The 18,183-nt window shown below is 52.7% G+C and overlaps 1 protein-coding gene across 3 annotated transcripts in view; it reads right to left on the bottom strand.

Annotated features, from left to right (window-relative positions):
* The window catches only part of LOC141270713 (uncharacterized), a 119,816-nt gene that overhangs the window by 78,326 nt on the left and 23,307 nt on the right, over positions 1 to 18,183 (bottom strand). The window contains exon 1 of one of the 3 annotated variants that reach the window (XM_073680796.1): positions 7,648 to 7,715. The exons of the other annotated variants lie outside the window; for them this stretch is intronic. The gene's annotated coding sequence lies outside the window, so the exon portion shown is untranslated. Of the gene's footprint in view, positions 1 to 7,647; positions 7,716 to 18,183 lie in introns of those variants that run through there. 3 annotated transcript variants of the gene reach the window in all.

Below are 18,183 nucleotides of genomic sequence, written 5' to 3' on the forward strand. Positions count from 1 at the left end.
CCGGTGCTTCCCCCAGGACTGAGTCCTGTCCCCTCTATCACACAGTCCCTGCTCCCTCATTACCGGTCACCAGTGCAGAGTCCCGGTGCTTCCCCCAGGACTGAGTCCTGTCCCCTCTATCACACAGTCCCTGCTCCCTCATTACCGGTCCCCAGTGCAGAGTCCCGGTGCTTCCTCCAGGACTGAGTCCTGTCCCCTCTATCACACAGTCCCTGCTCCCTCATTACCGGTCCCCAGTGCAGAGTCCCGGTGCTTCCCCCAGGACTGAGTCCTGTCCCCTCTATCACACAGTGCCTGCTCCCTCATTACCGGTCCCCAGTGTAGAGTCCCGGTGCTTCCCCCAGGACTGAGTCCTGTCCCCTCTATCACACAGTCCCTGCTCCCTCATTACGGGTCCCCAGTGCAGAGTCCCGGTGCTTCCCCCAGGACTGAGTCCTGTCCCCTCTATCACACAGTCCCTGCTCCCTCATTACGGGTCCCCAGTGCAGAGTCCCGGTGCTTCCCCCAGGACTGAGTCCTGTCCCCTCTATCACACAGTCCCTGCTCCCTCATTACCGGTCCCCAGTGTAGAGTCCCGGTGCTTCCCCCAGGACTGAGTCCTGTCCCCTCTATCACACAGTCCCTGCTCCCTCATTACCGGTCCCCAGTGCAGAGTCCAGGTGCTTCCCCCAGGACTGAGTCCTGTCCCCTCTATCACACAGTCCCTGCTCCCTCATTACCGGTCCCCAGTGTAGAGTCCCGGTGCTTCCCCCAGGACTGAGTCCTGTCCCCTCTATCACACAGTCCCTCCTCCCTCATTACCGGTCCCCAGTGCAGAGTCCTGGTGCTTCCCCCAGGACTGAGTCCTGTCCCCTCTATCACACAGTCCCTCCTCCCTCATTACCGGTCCCCAGTGTAGAGTCCCGGTGCTTCCCCCAGGACTGAGTCCTGTCCCCTCTATCACACAGTCCCTGCTCCCTCATTACCGGTCCCCAGTATAGAGTCCCGGTGCTTCCTCCAGGACTGAGTCCTGTCCCCTCTATCACACAGTCCCTGCTCCCTCATTACTGGTCCCCAGAGCAGAGTCCCGGTGCTTCCTCCAGGACTGAGTCCTGTCCCCTCTATCACACAGTCCCTGCTCCCTCATTACCGGTCCCCAGTGCAGAGTCGCGGTGCTTCCCCCAGGACTGAGTCCTGTCCCCTCTATCACACAGTCCCTGCTCCCTCATTACCGGTCCCCAGTGTAGAGTCCCTGTGCTTCCCCCAGGACTGAGTCCTGTCCCCTCTATCACACAGTCCCTGCTCCCTCATTACCGGTCCCCAGTGCAGAGTCCCGGTGCTTCCCCCAGGACTGAGTCCTGTCCCCTCTATCACACAGTCCCTGCTCCCTCATTACCGGTCCCCAGTGTAGAGACCCAGTGCTTCCTCCAGGACTGAGTCCTGTCCCCTCTATCACACATTCCCTGCTCCCTCATTACCGGTCCCCAGTGTAGAGTCCCGGTGCTTCCTCCAGGACTAAGTCCTGTCCCCTCTATCACACAGTCCCTGCTCCCTCATTACCGGTCCCCAGTGTAGAGTCCCGGTGCTTCCCCCAGGACTGAGTCCTGTCCCCTCTATCACACAGTCCCTGCTCCCTCATTACCGGTCCCCAGTGTAGAGTCCCGGTGCTTCCCCCAGGACTGAGTCCTGTCCCCTCTATCACACAGTCCCTGCTCCCTCATTACCGGTCCCCAGTGTAGAGTCCCGGTGCTTCCCCCAGGACTGAGTCCTGTCCCCTCTATCACACAGTCCCTGCTCCCTCATTACCGGTCCCCAGTGTAGAGTCCCGGTGCTTCCTCCAGGACTGAGTCCTGTCCCCTCTATCACACAGTCCCTGCTCCCTCATTACCGGTCCCCAGTGCAGAGTCCCGGTGCTTCCTCCAGGACTGAGTCCTGTCCCCTCTATCACACAGTCCCTGCTCCCTCATTACCGGTCCCCAGTGCAGAGTCCCGGTGCTTCCCCCAGGACTGAGTCCTGTCCCCTCTATCACACAGTCCCTGCTCCCTCATTACCGGTCCCCAGTGTAGAGTCCCGGTGCTTCCCCCAGGACTGAGTCCTGTCCCCTCTATCACACAGTCCCTGCTCCCTCATTACGGGTCCCCAGTGCAGAGTCCCGGTGCTTCCCCCAGGACTGAGTCCTGTCCCCTCTATCACACAGTCCCTGCTCCCTCATTACCGGTCCCCAGTGTAGAGTCCCGGTGCTTCCTCCAGGACTGAGTCCTGTCCCCTCTATCACACAGTCCCTGCTCCCTCATTACCGGTCCCCAGTGTAGAGTCCCGGTGCTTCCTCCAGGACTGAGTCCTGTCCCCTCTATCACACAGTTCCTGCTCCCTCATTACCGGTCACCAGTGCAGAGTCCCGGTGCTTCCCCCAGGACTGAGTCCTGTCCCCTCTATCACACAGTCCCTGCTCCCTCATTACCGGTCCCCAGTGTAGAGTCCCGGTGCTTCCCCCAGGACTGAGTCCTGTCCCCTCTATCACACAGTCCCTGCTCCCTCATTACCGGTCCCCAGTGTAGAGTCCCGGTGCTTCCTCCAGGACTGAGTCCTGTCCCCTCTATCACACAGTCCCTGCTCCCTCATTACGGGTCCCCAGTGCAGAGTCCCGGTGCTTCCTCCAGGACTGAGTCCTGTCCCCTCTATCACACAGTTCCTGCTCCCTCATTACCGGTCACCAGTGCAGAGTCCCGGTGCTTCCCCCAGGACTGAGTCCTGTCCCCTCTATCACACAGTCCCTGCTCCCTCATTACCGGTCCCCAGTGCAGAGTCCCGGTGCTTCCTCCAGGACTGAGTCCTGTCCTCTCTATCACACAGTCCCTGCTCCCTCATTACCGGTCCCCAGTGCAGAGTCCCGGTGCTTCCCCCAGGACTGAGTCCTGTCCCCTCTATCACACAGTCCCTCCTCCCTCATTACCGGTCCCCAGTGCAGAGTCCCGGTGCTTCCCCCAGGACTGAGTCCTGTCCCCTCTATCACACAGTCCCTGCTCCCTCATTACCGGTCCCCAGTATAGAGTCCCGGTGCTTCCTCCAGGACTGAGTCCTGTCCCCTCTATCACACAGTCCCTGCTCCCTCATTACCGGTCCCCAGTGTAGAGTCCTGGTCCTTCCTCCAGGACTGAGTCCTGTCCCCTCTATCACACAGTCCCTGCTCCCTCATTACCGGTCCCCAGTGCAGAGTCCCGGTGCTTCCTCCAGGAATGAGTCCTGTCCCCTCTATCACACAGTCCCTGCTCCCTCATTACCGGTCCCCAGTGCAGAGTCCCGGTGCTTCCTCCAGGACTGAGTCCTGTCCCCTCTATCACACAGTCCCTGCTCCCTCATTACCGGTCCCCAGTGTACAGTCCCGGTGCTTCCCCCAGGACTGAGTCCTGTCCCCTCTATCACACAGTCCCTGCTCCCTCATTACCGGTCCCCAGTGTAGAGTCCCGGTGCTTCCCCCAGGACTGAGTCCTGTCCCCTCTATCACACAGTCCCTGCTCCCTCATTACCGGTCCCCAGTGTAGAGTCCCGGTGCTTCCCCCAGGACTGAGTCCTGTCCCCTCTATCACACAGTCCCTGCTCCCTCATTACGGGTCCCCAGTGCAGAGTCCCGGTGCTTCCTCCAGGACTGAGTCCTGTCCCCTCTATCACACAGTTCCTGCTCCCTCATTACCGGTCACCAGTGCAGAGTCCCGGTGCTTCCCCCAGGACTGAGTCCTGTCCCCTCTATCACACAGTCCCTGCTCCCTCATTACCGGTCCCCAGTGCAGAGTCCCGGTGCTTCCTCCAGGACTGAGTCCTGTCCCCTCTATCACACAGTCCCTGCTCCCTCATTACCGGTCCCCAGTGCAGAGTCCCGGTGCTTCCCCCAGGACTGAGTCCTGTCCCCTCTATCACACAGTCCCTGCTCCCTCATTACCGGTCCCCAGTGTAGAGTCCCGATGCTTCCCCCAGGACTGAGTCCTGTCCCCTCTATCACACAGTCCCTGCTCCCTCATTACCGGTCCCCAGTGTAGAGTCCCGATGCTTCCCCCAGGACTGAGTCCTATCCCCTCTATCACACAGTCCCTGCTCCCTCATTACAGGTCCCCAGTGCAGAGTCCCGGTGCTTCCCCCAGGACTGAGTCCTGTCCCCTCTATCACACAGTCCCTGCTCCCTCATTACCGGTCCCCAGTGTAGAGTCCCGGTGCTTCCCCCAGGACTGAGTCCTGTCCCCTCTATCACACAGTCCCTGCTCCCTCATTACCGGTCCCCAGTGCAGAGTCCCGGTGCTTCCCCCAGGACTGAGTCCTGTCCCCTCTATCACACAGTCCCTGCTCCCTCATTACCGGTCCCCAGTGTAGAGTCCCGGTGCTTCCCCCAGGACTGAGTCCTGTCCCCTCTATCACACAGTCCCTGCTCCCTCATTACCGGTCCCCAGTGCAGAGTCCCGGTGCTTCCCCCAGGACTGAGTCCTGTCCCCTCTATCACACAGTCCCTGCTCCCTCATTACCGGTCCCCAGTGCAGAGTCCCGGTGCTTCCCCCAGGACTGAGTCCTGTCCCCTCTATCACACAGTCCCTGCTCCCTCATTACCGGTCCCCAGTGTAGAGTCCCGGTGCTTCCCCCAGGACTGAGTCCTGTCCCCTCTATCACACAGTCCCTGCTCCCTCATTACTGGTCCCCAGTGTTGAGTCCCGGTGCTTCCCCCAGGACTGAGTCCTGTCCCCTCTATCACACAGTCCCTGCTCCCTCATTACCGGTCCCCAGTGTAGAGTCCCGGTGCTTCCCAAAGGACTGAGTCCTGTCCCCTCTATCACACAGTCCCTGCTCCCTCATTACCGGTCCCCAGTGTAGAGTCCCGGTGCTTCCCCCAGGACTGAGTCCTGTCCCCTCTATCACACAGTCCCTGCTCCCTCATTACCGGTCCCCAGTGTAGAGTCCCGGTGCTTCCCCCAGGACTGAGTCCTGTCCCCTCTATCACACAGTCCCTGCTCCCTCATTACCGATCCCCAGTGTAGAGTACCGGTGCTTCCCCCAGGACTGAGTCCTGTCCCCTCTATCACACAGTCCCTGCTCCCTCATTACTGGTCCCCAGTGTAGAGTCCCGGTGCTTCCCCCAGGACTGAGTCCTGTCCCCTCTATCACACAGTCCCTGCTCCCTCATTACCGGTCCCCAGTGTAGAGTCCCGGTGCTTCCCCCAGGACTGAGTCCTGTCCCCTCTATCACACAGTCCCTGCTCCCTCATTACCGGTCCCCAGTGTAGAGTCCCGGTGCTTCCCCCAGGACTGAGTCCTGTCCCCTCTATCACACAGTCCCTGCTCCCTCATTACCGGTCACCAGTGCAGAGTCCCGGTGCTTCCCCCAGGACCGAGTCCTGTCCCCTCTATCACACAGTCCCTGCTCCCTCATTACCGGTCCCCAGTGTAGAGTCCCGGTGCTTCCCCCAGGACTGAGTCCTGTCCCCTCTATCACACAGTCCCTGCTCCCTCATTACCGGTCCCCAGTGCAGAGTCCCGGTGCTTCCCCCAGGACTGAGTCCTGTCCCCTCTATCACACAGTCCCTGCTCCCTCATTACCGGTCCCCAGTGCAGAGTCCCGGTGCTTCCCCCAGGACTGAGTCCTGTCCCCTCTATCACACAGTCCCTGCTCCCTCATTACCGGTCCCCAGTGCAGAGTCCCGGTGCTTCCCCCAGGACTGAGTCCTGTCCCCTCTATCACACAGTCCCTGCTCCCTCATTACCGGTCCCCAGTGTAGAGTCCCGGTGCTTCCCCCAGGACTGAGTCCTGTCCCCTCTATCACACAGTCCCTGCTCCCTCATTACCGGTCCCCAGTGTAGAGTCCCGGTGCTTCCTCCAGGACTGAGTCCTGTCCCCTCTATCACACAGTCCCTGCTCCCTCATTACCGGTCTCCAGTGTAGAGTCCCGGTGCTTCCCCCAGGACTGAGTCCTGTCCCCTCTATCACACAGTCCCTGCTCCCTCATTACCGGTCCCCAGTGTATAGTCCCGGTGCTTCCCCCAGGACTGAGTCCTGTCCTCTCTATCACACAGTCCCTGCTCCCTCATTACCGGTCCCCAGTGTATAGTCCCGGTGCTTCCCCCAGGACTGAGTCCTGTCCTCTCTATCACACAGTCCCTGCTCCCTCATTACCGGTCCCCAGTGCAGAGTCCCGATGCTTCCCCCAGGACTGAGTCCTGTCCCCTCTATCACACAGTCCCTGCTCCCTCATTACCGGTCCCCAGTGTAGAGTCCCGGTGCTTCCCCCAGGACTGAGTCCTGTCCCCTCTATCACACAGTCCCTGCTCCCTCATTACCGGTCCCCAGTGTAGAGTCCCGGTGCTTCCCCCAGGACTGAGTCCTGTCCTCTCTATCACACAGTCCCTGCTCCCTCATTACCGGTCCCCAGTGCAGAGTCCCGGTGCTTCCCCCAGGACTGAGTCCTGCCCCCTCTATCACACAGTCCCTGCTCCCTCATTACCGGTAACCAGTGCAGAGTCCCGGTGCTTCCTCCAGGACTGAGTCCTGTCCCCTCTATCACACAGTCCCTGCTCCCTCATTACCGGTCACCAGTGCAGAGTCCCGGTGCTTCCCCCAGGACTGAGTCCTGTCCCCTCTATCACACAGTCCCTGCTCCCTCATTACCGGTCCCCAGTGCAGAGTCCCGGTGCTTCCTCCAGGACTGAGTCCTGTCCCCTCTGTCACACAGTCCCTGCTCCCTCATTACCGGTAACCAGTGCAGAGTCCCGGTGCTTCCTCCAGGACTGAGTCCTGTCCCCTCTATCACACAGTCCCTGCTCCCTCATTACCAGTCCCCAGTGCAGAGTCCCGGTGCTTCCCCCAGGACTGAGTCCTGTCCCCTCTATCACACAGTCCCTGCTCCCTCATTACCGGTCACCAGTGCAGAGTCCCGGTGCTTCCCCCAGGACTGAGTCCTGTCCCCTCTATCACACAGTCCCTGCTCCCTCATTACCGGTCCCCAGTGCAGAGTCCCGGTGCTTCCTCCAGGACTGAGTCCTGTCCCCTCTGTCACACAGTCCCTGCTCCCTCATTACCGGTAACCAGTGCAGAGTCCCGGTGCTTCCTCCAGGACTGAGTCCTGTCCCCTCTATCACACAGTCCCTGCTCCCTCATTACCAGTCCCCAGTGCAGAGTCCCGGTGCTACCCCCAGGACTGAGTCCTGTCCCCTCTATCACACAGTCCCTGCTCCCTCATTACCGGTCCCCAGTGTAGAGTCCCGGTGCTTCCCCCAGGACTGAGTCCTGTCCCCTCTATCACACAGTCCCTGCTCCCTCATTACCGGTCCCCAGTGTAGAGTCCCGGTGCTTCCCCCAGGACTGAGTCCTGTCCCCTCTATCACACAGTCCCTGCTCCCTCATTACCGGTCCCCAGTGTAGAGTCCCGGTGCTTCCCCCAGGACTGAGTCCTGTCCCCTCTATCACACAGTCCCTGCTCCCTCATTACCGGTCCCCAGTGTAGAGTCCCGGTGCTTCCTCCAGGACTGAGTCCTGTCCCCTCTATCACACAGTCCCTGCTCCCTCATTACCGGTCCCCAGTGTAGAGTCCCGGTGCTTCCCCCAGGACTGAGTCCTGTCCCCTCTATCACACAGTCCCTGCTCCCTCATTACCGGTCCCCAGTGTAGACTTCTCCTCAGCTTCAGCTCTTACCTGTGGCCGCTTCCTACACAGAAAACCCTTCACTTCCTACAAGCCCCATCTTGCTCCTCCCCCCATGTGATTGATCACATGACTGTGACATCATCACAGGTCCTGGAAGCAGAACTGCAATGGTTCCCAGAATAGAGAGGGATAAACTCTGCTCAGCTCCGGGAAATGTCTCTTCCCCCCCTACCGCCCCCAGCCACAGACATTTACCACTTCTCTCCCCCGGCAGGAGGAGATGTCGGAGGGGGCATGAGGGCAGTGAGGGGCATTCAGCAGACGCCCGAGACTGCAGGGCAGAGACCCAAGTCCGGGGCTGTCCTCTGTATCCGGGGACTGTCCTCCGTATCCGGGGCCGTCCTCTGTATCCGGGGACTGTCCTCTGTATGCGGGGACTGTCCTCTGTATGCGGGGCTGTCCTCTGTATGCGGGGCTGTCCTCTGTATGCGGGGACTGTCCTCTGTATGCGGGGACTGTCCTCTGTATGCGGGGACTGTCCTCTGTATGCGGGGACTGTCCTCTGTATGCGGGGCCGTCCTCTGTATCCGGGACCGTCCTCTGTATCCGGGGACCGTCCTCTGTATCCGGGGGCCGTCCTCTGTATCCGGGGGCCGTCCTCTGTATCCGGGGGCCGTCCTCTGTATCCGGGGGCCGTCCCCTGTATCCGGGGACTGTCCCCTGTATCCGGGGCTGTCCTCTGTATCCGGGGCTGTCCTCTGTATCCGGGGCTGTCCTCTGTATGCGGGGGCTGTCCTCTGTATGCGGGGCCTGTCCTCTGTATGCGGGGCCTGTCCTCTGTATCCGGGGCCGTCCTCTGTATCCTGGACTGTCCTCTGTATGCGGGGCCTGTCCTCTGTATGCGGGGCCTGTCCTCTGTATGCGGGGCCTGTCCTCTGTATCCGGGGCCTGTCCTCTGTATCCGGGGCTGTCCTCTGTATGCGGGGCCTGTCCTCTGTATGCGGGGCCTGTCCTCTGTATCCGGGGGCTGTCCTCTGTATCCGGGGACTGTCCTCTGTATCCGGGGACTGTCCTCTGTATCTGGGGACTGTCCTCTGTATCCGGGGCTGTCCTCTGTATCCGGGGCTGTCCTCTGTATCCGGGGCTGTCCTCTGTATCCGGGACCGTCCTCTGTATCCGGGGCCGTCCTCTGTATCCGGGGCTGTCCTCTGTATCCGGGGCTGTCCTCTGTATCCGGGACCGTCCTCTGTATCCGGGACTGTCCTCTGTATCCGGGACTGTCCTCTGTATCCGGGGCTGTCCTCTGTATCCGGGGCTGTCCTCTGTATCCGGGGCCGTCCTCTGTATCCGGGGCCGTCCTCTGTATCCGGGGCCGTCCTCTGTATCCGGGACTGTCCTCTGTATCCGGGACTGTCCTCTGTATCCGGGGCTGTCCTCTGTATCCGGGGACTGTCCTCTGTATCCGGTGCCATCCTCTGTATCCGGGGCCGTCCTCTGTATCCGGGACTGTCCGCCGTGTCCTGGGCGGTCTGTCGTATCCGGGACTGTCCGCCGCATCTGAGACGGTTGGGACCTATGTCCTTATATGGAGATTACTGGGTACAGGGGACATTAACCCTTTCAGTGCTGCGGTCACATTCCAGGAGACAGAATATGTTCCCGTCTGTGTCACCCCTCCCCCCATATTGGTTGCTATCTGCCATTATTCAGACATTGTTTTTCATGGATAGAACACATAATTGTTATAATCTATGGAGTTGTCCACATCATCGTTTTTTTTTTTTTTACAAAAAATAGCATCTACACGTGTCTGTTTTTGATCTGAATCACGAGTCAAAATTACCCATACAAGTCTGTGGTTCTGCGAAAATCATTGATAGCACGCTGACATCTGTTATTAACAATAATTTACCTCTGATAAGAAAAAAAGACTCACTGCCCAAGCTGCACGTTACTCACTTTCCATAGATTTGTTCTGTGTTTTTGGTGCTGGAGACATTCTGTGATAAATCTCTGTATGTGACTATAATGTGGTTGTGTGTTATACCCGGGCAGGACGTCACCATGACTGGATGTAGTGATCATGTGAAGCCGGTAACAGCTCCGGAGATTTCTTACATGAGATCTTTTACATCTTTATCTTCTTCCCATTCAGGTGAGTGTAATCTATGTAGTAGAGATGAGCAAATTGATGCTAGTTGAATCCAATATATGTTAAATTTGTAAACTCCACAAGAACTCCTAAAACAATAAGAGAACTACCCAAGAACAAAAATCCAGGCCCAGATGATCTCACATCTAAATTTTATTAATCCTTTTTATAGCCATTCACATGTCACTTCACAGCCGCTCATTTTACTGCCATTCCTAAACTGGGAAAGGATCCCAATCTTGCAAAAGCCCCACCCTCCCCATCCCTTATCTCTATGTCTTTTCTCTCTTTTTCTTTCTTCTGTTTATATGATTTCTTCAGATATAATATAGGAGTTACCTCAACATAAGAACCTCTTATTGGTGATTATTACATAAACAATATGATGTTCAATGTATTACAATGTGAATTGTTATTGAAAGAGGTGATCTCATTTGAACTGTGGACATTTTCTATATTAGGTTTTTTTCAAATTCGGATTCAATATATTTTTTGATTTGCAAAATGTATAATAATCATTAATGTTTAATAAAACTGATTGAATATAAAAAGGCTTTTGACACACTTTCCTGCCCTTCCCTCTGGACTATATTTGTCTAGGGTCTATATATAAATCTAAAATACTTGCTCTATATCACCAACAGTCAGACTAAAAGTTCGTAATCAGACCCTTTTTCCACAAATAATGGCACCCAACAAGGTTGTCCTTTATCCCCCCTACTCTATATACCAATTATGGAACACCTTTGGCAGCCATACGCGCCAACCCTGATATACGTGGAATCTAGCTTGCGCGGCGAGAATACAAATGTTCACCATTTGCTGAAGATCCCCTGATCTATATTACCAATTCACATATATCTGTCCCCTCCCTGATGTCTGAATTGATGCGTTTCGGGAAATGGTCCAACTTCAAGATAAACATTGACAAATCTGAAGCATTGAATCTCTCTCTACCCCAATAATTAGGGGACACCATAAAGTTCAACGTTTCCCTTTAAATGACCCTCAACTAACAATATCAACTACTTATGCATCAGTGTTCCCTCCACTCTCAAAGCTATTCTCCCTCAACTTTTTGTTTTTCTCCAGGTTGGAGTTGGATCTTAACTCCTGGACCTGGAGGGCATTTTGCTGATTTGGCAGAGTCAATGTTCTTAAGATGACAGTCCTACCTAGGCTGCTATAACTGCTGCAAACCATCCCGGTGTATATACCTTCCTCTTTTTGGGTTAAAATTCAATGGTGTTTTAGTTATTTTGTTTAGCCATCAAGCAGTCCAAAAATACGGTATAATATTATATCCTGCCCAAAAGATGCTGGTGGTGTCGGTTTACCTGATTGCTGTCAATATTATCTAGCATTCGCCCATGTGACGATCTTCAATTTGTTGCATTGCGTAAAGTCAAAACTTTGGGTCTTCATGGCACCCGATATTTGCTCATTGTCGGTATCCTCTTTACCATGGACCTGGCCCGTAATAATATTTCTGTATCATACAGCATCAGGCAGACACTAAAGACAATATATATACCAAATATGAGAGGTGTTTTGTTTGATTGGAGGGGACCATTGATGCTTATAACTGATCCCCCAAACTTTATACCTGGCGCTTCTTTCAACATTCTCTAAAAAGACGCCCTTACGTATACACAGAGTAGCTCCAAATGGTCCACTCTTACCCCTTTCTACTATCTTATGCGACTGTCCTTATAGGATAAGTCAAAATTTTGACTACATCCAACTTCAACAGTTTTAGACTTCACTGGGCAGTAATCCGGAAAACGTCTGCTCATCATCCCCTTTGGAAATGTTGTGTTCCTCCTCCCCCATGCCCTACGCATACCATCTCAGGTATCTACAAAATGTTGACAGACCCAGATCTGGAAAACCTTCCTCCATTTTGCAACGCCTGGGAGACTAAGCTCTAAAGAACATTAAGAAAAGATCAGTGGGATAAAAACTTTCTACTCTCTCACCAATCGGATATGGCCTCTAAATTACAAGAAACAAGCTATAAAATTGTTTCAAGGTGGTACCGGGTCCCCTCGGCTTTGCATAAAGGGTTCCCTGAGGTATCTAGTCTATATTGGTGTTGCAGGGTGTGGCGTGGGGGGACAATATCATATATATGGTGGTCTTGCGGGGCACTGGGAGCTTTCTGGGTTGGGGTCATCAAAGTTAATAAGGAGGTGAAAGGAGTATCAGTACCTAGGACAACAGAGGCTACACTATTATACATGTTTTCTATGCCCATACAGGTGTATAGAAAATCGCTACTAAGGCAGCCAAAACAATAATACCAAACAAAATGTTGACTACTTTTCCGTCCTTACACCCTGATTGTAATCCAATCTACTCTATATAGTGATTAATACCTATGGATTCCCTTGGCTATTCATTGTCTTCTTGGCTCCCATACCTTAAGCATCCTACTTATCCATATACTACATTGGTTTCATGATATTTATACCATGATTATTTCTCTTTCTTCATATGTTTTGATGCTTTATGAAATGAAGTCAATAGATCAGTCACGCTTGTACCCGAAGCAAGAAGGCGCAGGTCGAGACAAAAGGGGGAGGAAGCTCTGCTACAAGGAAAGGATACAAGGGGACACCCATGATACTTGTTCGGCGCCACCCTGGCCTTCCTAGCATCCATAGACGAGTTCTTTCACCCCGTGCGGCGATCACGTTCATATCCCTGGGTTACCCGAAGAACCATCCTGATTATTGAGTAGGATAGCAGGAATGCTATTCTTGCTCTAATGTAAAGACACAGAGGGGAAACAGACAGGGATAAAAAAGCGCAATAATACAAATACACTGTCAATCAATCGAATGGGCAATAGGGAAGGAGAGGGTGAGGCAAACCAGGGAGGAATATAGACTGGGAGACACGCACACAAACCAACTACATGCAGATATCTCCTGAAACAACTCCAAATGCCTGATAGTATCTTAGCTCACTCCTCCAGCTCCAAACCAGGTAGTTGCAAGCTATCACTGGCAACAACTGAAGTTTAGAGGAGAGAATTTAAAACAGAGGGAAGTGAAGAACTCATTACAGCTGAGACAACCCAGAAAGAAGAGCTTCAGGAGACAAACAGGACTGTTTAACCCTTGCAAGAACAGAGCAACGAAAACCTGAACTGCTAATAAGGTGAAGCGGTTCTAACCAGCGCTGCTGTATGTGTAACCACAGACGCTGCAATCATCTGGCCCCACTCTGTCGCAGCATCCCATGACAGTACCCCCCCTTCCCCTCCTAAGAGGGGACTTTGAAACTTCAGAACCAGGTTTATCTGGATGTGAGGCGTGAAAAGCGCAGACCAACCTGATCACATGATCATCAGATGCTGGTACCAGCATTCTCTCCTCTGTACTGTAACCCTTCTAATGCACCAGATACTGAAGAGACCGGTCAACAAAACGAGAATCGATAATCTTAGCTTCTGAAATTCCAGATTCCTATTAACAATGACTGGGGAAGGTGGTGGTGGAGACGGTTCTTAGGAGGCAATATTTTTTTTGAGGAGTGATCGGTGAAACACATTATGAATCTTGAAAGTAGATAGCAAACCAAGACGAAACGCTACAGTATTAGCAACGGTAACTATGAACCTGGGTCCCAGTTTCCAAGAAGGAACCTTCAATTTAATGTTCTTCGAGGACAACCCACACTAAATCACCAATTCTCAGGTCCGGACCCACTAAGTGCTTCTGATGAGCCATAGGCTTATGGAACATATCCCCCTTAAATTATTAAGAACAACCCACCATACCAATGTAATAGATGAAGAAAACCATTTCTCCTCAGGTACTCGTGAAGAACAATGAAAACTGTATGCCCCAAAAAATGGGGAGTGGCCAGTAGATTCATGACAGCAGATATTCACACTGAACTCAGCTAGAGGAAAATTAAAAAACCCAATCCTCCTGATTTTCGGACACAAAGCACCTAAGATAAGTCTCAAGATTCTGGTTCACTTGTTCAGTTTGCCCATTAGACTGTGAATGAAAGGCAGACAAAAATGAGAAGTGAACCCCTAAATGAGCATAAAATGCCTTCCAAAACTTTGATATAAATTGGACCCAGTGATCAGAAGCAACATCAGAGGGAATCTCATGAAGCCTCACAATCGCCTTAATAAAAATTTGTGCCAAAGTCTTAGCATGCGGAAGTGCAGGTAGCACAATGAAATGAGCCATCTTGCAAAATCTATCCACCACCACTAATATTACAGTGTTATGTTCCAACAACGGTAGATCAGTGATGAAATCACCAGAGAGATGAGTCCATGGTCTACAGGGAATAACCAAAGGTTGAAGAATCCCGGAGGGACGAGTATGAGGGCTCTTAGAATCCGCAAAAGTACCACAGGCTGAGATAATTTCGAACATCCTGGTGTAACCTTTACCACCAAAAATGACGAGTGAGAAGATCCGTGGTTTTACAATCAGGATATCCAGCCAGGACCGAATCATGATGTTCACATCATGTTCATCAATGTTTAAATAGTTAGCAGCACCTGTTGATTATGTATAAAACGGGCATAATTGCTAATAGCACAAACTAACCCAGAAAAATTGCGATCCAATAAAACCCAGTAGGATAGATTGTATGAAAAAATAGATTTTATTACACATTAAATACAAATAGGTGTATAGATAAATGGAACATAGTGGTAGGGATCTGTTGGCATCTCCACGTGAGGACCTGCGTGATGTCACATGGCCATGCAACGCTCGCTCCGCCCCTCATGTGATGCGGACACCGTGAGTCACCCTGGCAGTGGTGACACGACATGCGCCATTCCCTGTCCGATATCAGCAGTGATTGGCTGACGATCCACTTAAATAAGCTCACCAATGCCTTATAGTCATGGCCCCTGAAGAAGGCTGTGTCGAAATGCAAGTCGGGGTGACGCCTGAACACCCTGAGGCACCCGGTACCCCGCTGCTACTATACCTTGGTATGTGCTACTATTACCCTCTGTACACCCGGTACCCCACTGCCACTATAACTTGGTATGTGCTACTACTAACCTCTGTACAATTTAAGTGGGTATATGCAGCATCCTAGCAGTGTTCATACGTCATACTATCTTGACTTGCCATTACCTATGACATGGTATGTTCTTGCTTCTATACCAGTTATCTCCTAGTGTATATATGGGGTTGATTATCACTAATATGTACCTATTATAGGTTATACCTTCTGGGTGCCACGGAGTGTTAACCGCTGTCCATGTGATTCATGTGTGTACGTTTCCCTGCCACTATATTCCATTTATCTATACACCTATTTGTATTTAATGTGTAATAAAATCTATTTTTTCATACAATCTATCCTATTTGGATTTATTGGATTGCAATCCTGGGTGGATTCATAGGGACAAGCAGTTTACCTGGAGGACAGGCGGCAGGATGTCCCCCTGGGCTTTTACGACTTCCTTCTCAACATCAGAGCATATAGTAGCAATGACTACTCCATTGTGTAAAATGGGAACAGGCCCGCCACTACTTCCTCTCCCGAAAAACGAGACAATGCGTCTATCTGCTTTAATTTTTTTATCCCCAGGCCGCTAGGTCACAAAAAAAGTTGAATCTAGTGAAAAACAATGACCACCTTGCCTGTCTCGCTGTAAGACATTTAGCTGATTCCAGATACAATAAATTGTTATGATCGGTGATGACTAGGACCGGGTGTACTGCCCCCTCCAAAAAATGACGCCATTCTTCGAAGGCGAATTTTATTGCCAAGAGTCCCCCTATTGCCAATATCATAATTCTTTTCGGTGGACAATTTTTTTTAAGAAATATGCACTTGGACGCCATTTATTGGAGACGGACAAACCTTGTGACAATACAGCCCCAACCCCTACCTCCTATGCATCTACCTTCACAATGAACGTTTGGGTAACGTCAGGCTGTATGAGGATTGGAACAGAAGCAAAACATTTCTTCAAGGAATCAAATGCTTCTCAGGCCGATTTAGACCATTTAGAAAAGTCTGTCCCTTTGCTAGTCATATTAGAAGTGGTTTGACCACTACCGAAAAGTCCTTGATGAACTTACGGTAATAGATTGCAAAACCCAGAAACTGCTGTAAAAGCTTTTAAATTTTCAGGAAGATCCCAATCCAGTACCGCCTGGACTTTCGCAGGATCCATACGATAGATAATAGATAATCCAGAAATGGAATCTCCTGAACAGTAAACATACATTTCTCAGACTTGACATAAAGTATATTTCCTATGAGTATTTGTACGACCTATCTCACATGTTCCTGATGTGACACAAGGTCCGGCGAATAAACAAATATGTCATTCAAATAGACTACCACAAATCTACCTTCCAAATGTCGGCTGAAAAACCACTTCGCCCTAATGATCTAATTAAGAAGATCTGGGATGAGAAGAAGCGGGTATGGATCCCGAACGGTGATTTGATTTAATTCACGAACATGCAGGCAAGTGGCGCAGCTCAAGTTTTTTCTTTGCAAAGAAAAACCCCAGCGTAACGGGAGATGAGGAGGGTCTGATATGTCCCTTAGCAAGGCTCTCTGTAATGTAATCTTTCATGACCTGCCTCTCAGGACCCGAAATATTATATAACCTGCTATTAAGCAACTTAGCCCCAGAAATTAAATTGATAGAGCAATCATATGGTCGATGAGGAGGTAGTTCCTGACACCCTTATTCCAAAAACACATTCTCAAAATCAGACTGATACTCCGGCAGAGGCCTGGTAGCTACCATGGATATAAGGGTGCACATACAGTTATTATGACAGTACTCACTCCACTTCTATATCTCCCATGCCTGCCAGTCCACCATGAGATTGTGTAACATCAGTCAAGAGAGTCCAAGAACCATTGGGGAGGGCAAGCGCTCTAGCATATAATTGATGGATGCATGGCCCCTACCTGTAGATGTATATCTTGAACAACCTGAGTAAAATACCCCTGGCTCAAGGGTGCAGAATCTATAGCTATTATGGGTATAGGTTTTGACAACTTATGAAGAAAAAGACCCTGGGCCCGGATGAATTGAATGTCAACCAGATTAAACTCTGCCCTACTATCCAAAAAGGCAGAAATAAAACACTTTCTTCCACCTAATAGGATATCGGCGGGTAGAAAGAATTGTGACCTACTAAGTAAATATGTACACCCAGGTTGCTAACCTCCAGGCAACCAGGGCTCTTTAGTTTTCCGGCAGCTGTTTACAGTTACGTATGGATGGATGGGCAGTGTAACGGGTCTGGGAGGCGGAACCTCTGAGCTACTATACAAGGGGGCGGTCCTTGTAAGGGAGCGGGTGGCGACCAGGGAAGACGGGCAGGCAGTCACAGCAGGTGACCGGGACAGTCTCTGAGTGAACGGGCTGGAGGTCACGGCAAGTGACCGGGGCAGTCTCTGGATGAACGGGCAGGAGGTCACGGCAAGTGACCGGGGCAGTCTCTGGATGAACGGGTGGTCACAGCATGTGACGGCGGAGCCTCCAGGTAGGCCAACAGACAGGCAGCAGATGAGCGCTCCCAGGTGAGCGGGCAGGAGTCTCTGGAATAGCAGGTGGTCACAGCACGTGACGGCGGAGCCTCCAGGTAGGCCAACAGACAGGCAGCAGATGAGCGCTCCCAGGTGAGCGGGCAGGAGTCTCTGGAATGGCAGGTGGTCACAGCACGTGACGGCGGGGCCTCCAGGTAGGCTAGCAGGCAGGTAGCAGATGTGCGCTCCCAGGTGAGCGGGCAAGCTGGTCCATAGACAGACTGACAGGAGTAGGAAGGCAGACCGTCGGACCTCAGGCTAGCAAGCAGGTAGGAAGAATGTCAGGCAGGAAACAGACAGCAAACTGGCAGGTAACTGGCAACGGGACCTGAGGGCTGAAGCAGAGTAGTGAACAGTGCAACAAAATTGCTCGGGCACCTCCATTTTGGAGGAGGTGCCTTATATATGGTGAAGTCCTCCGGCCAATGGCCGGGGACTCCTTAGGACGGCGTGCGCGGCCCCTTTAAGAGGGAGGGAGCGCGCGCGCGCGCGCCCTAAGCACAGTAGCCGGGAAGGAGCGCGCGCTGTCAGCAGAGCGGGAGGAGGATGCCGGGCTCGGAGCAGAGGGGTGAGGGGAACAGCGTCCCTGCCTAGCAGAGGGCAGGGACGCCGGCGCTACAGTACCCCCCCTTTTAGGCCCCCCATTTTTTAGGTCAGAGAGAAATTTAGCTAGGATGAGAGGGGCATGGATGTTCTCCCGGGGCTCCCACGTTCTCTCTTCAGGACCAAACCCCTTCCAATCTGTAACGGGTCTGGGAGGCGGAACCTCTGAGCTACTATACAAGGGGGCGGTCCTTGTAAGGGAGCGGGTGGCGACCAGGGAAGACGGGCAGGAAGTCACAGCAGGTGACCGGGACAGTCTCAGAATGAACGGG

Source organism: Phyllobates terribilis, unplaced genomic scaffold (genome assembly GCF_046119375.1).
Source record: "Phyllobates terribilis strain yellow unplaced genomic scaffold, ASM4611937v1 Scaffold_5__5_contigs__length_657084704, whole genome shotgun sequence".
Taxonomy (NCBI): Eukaryota; Metazoa; Chordata; class Amphibia; order Anura; family Dendrobatidae; genus Phyllobates; species Phyllobates terribilis.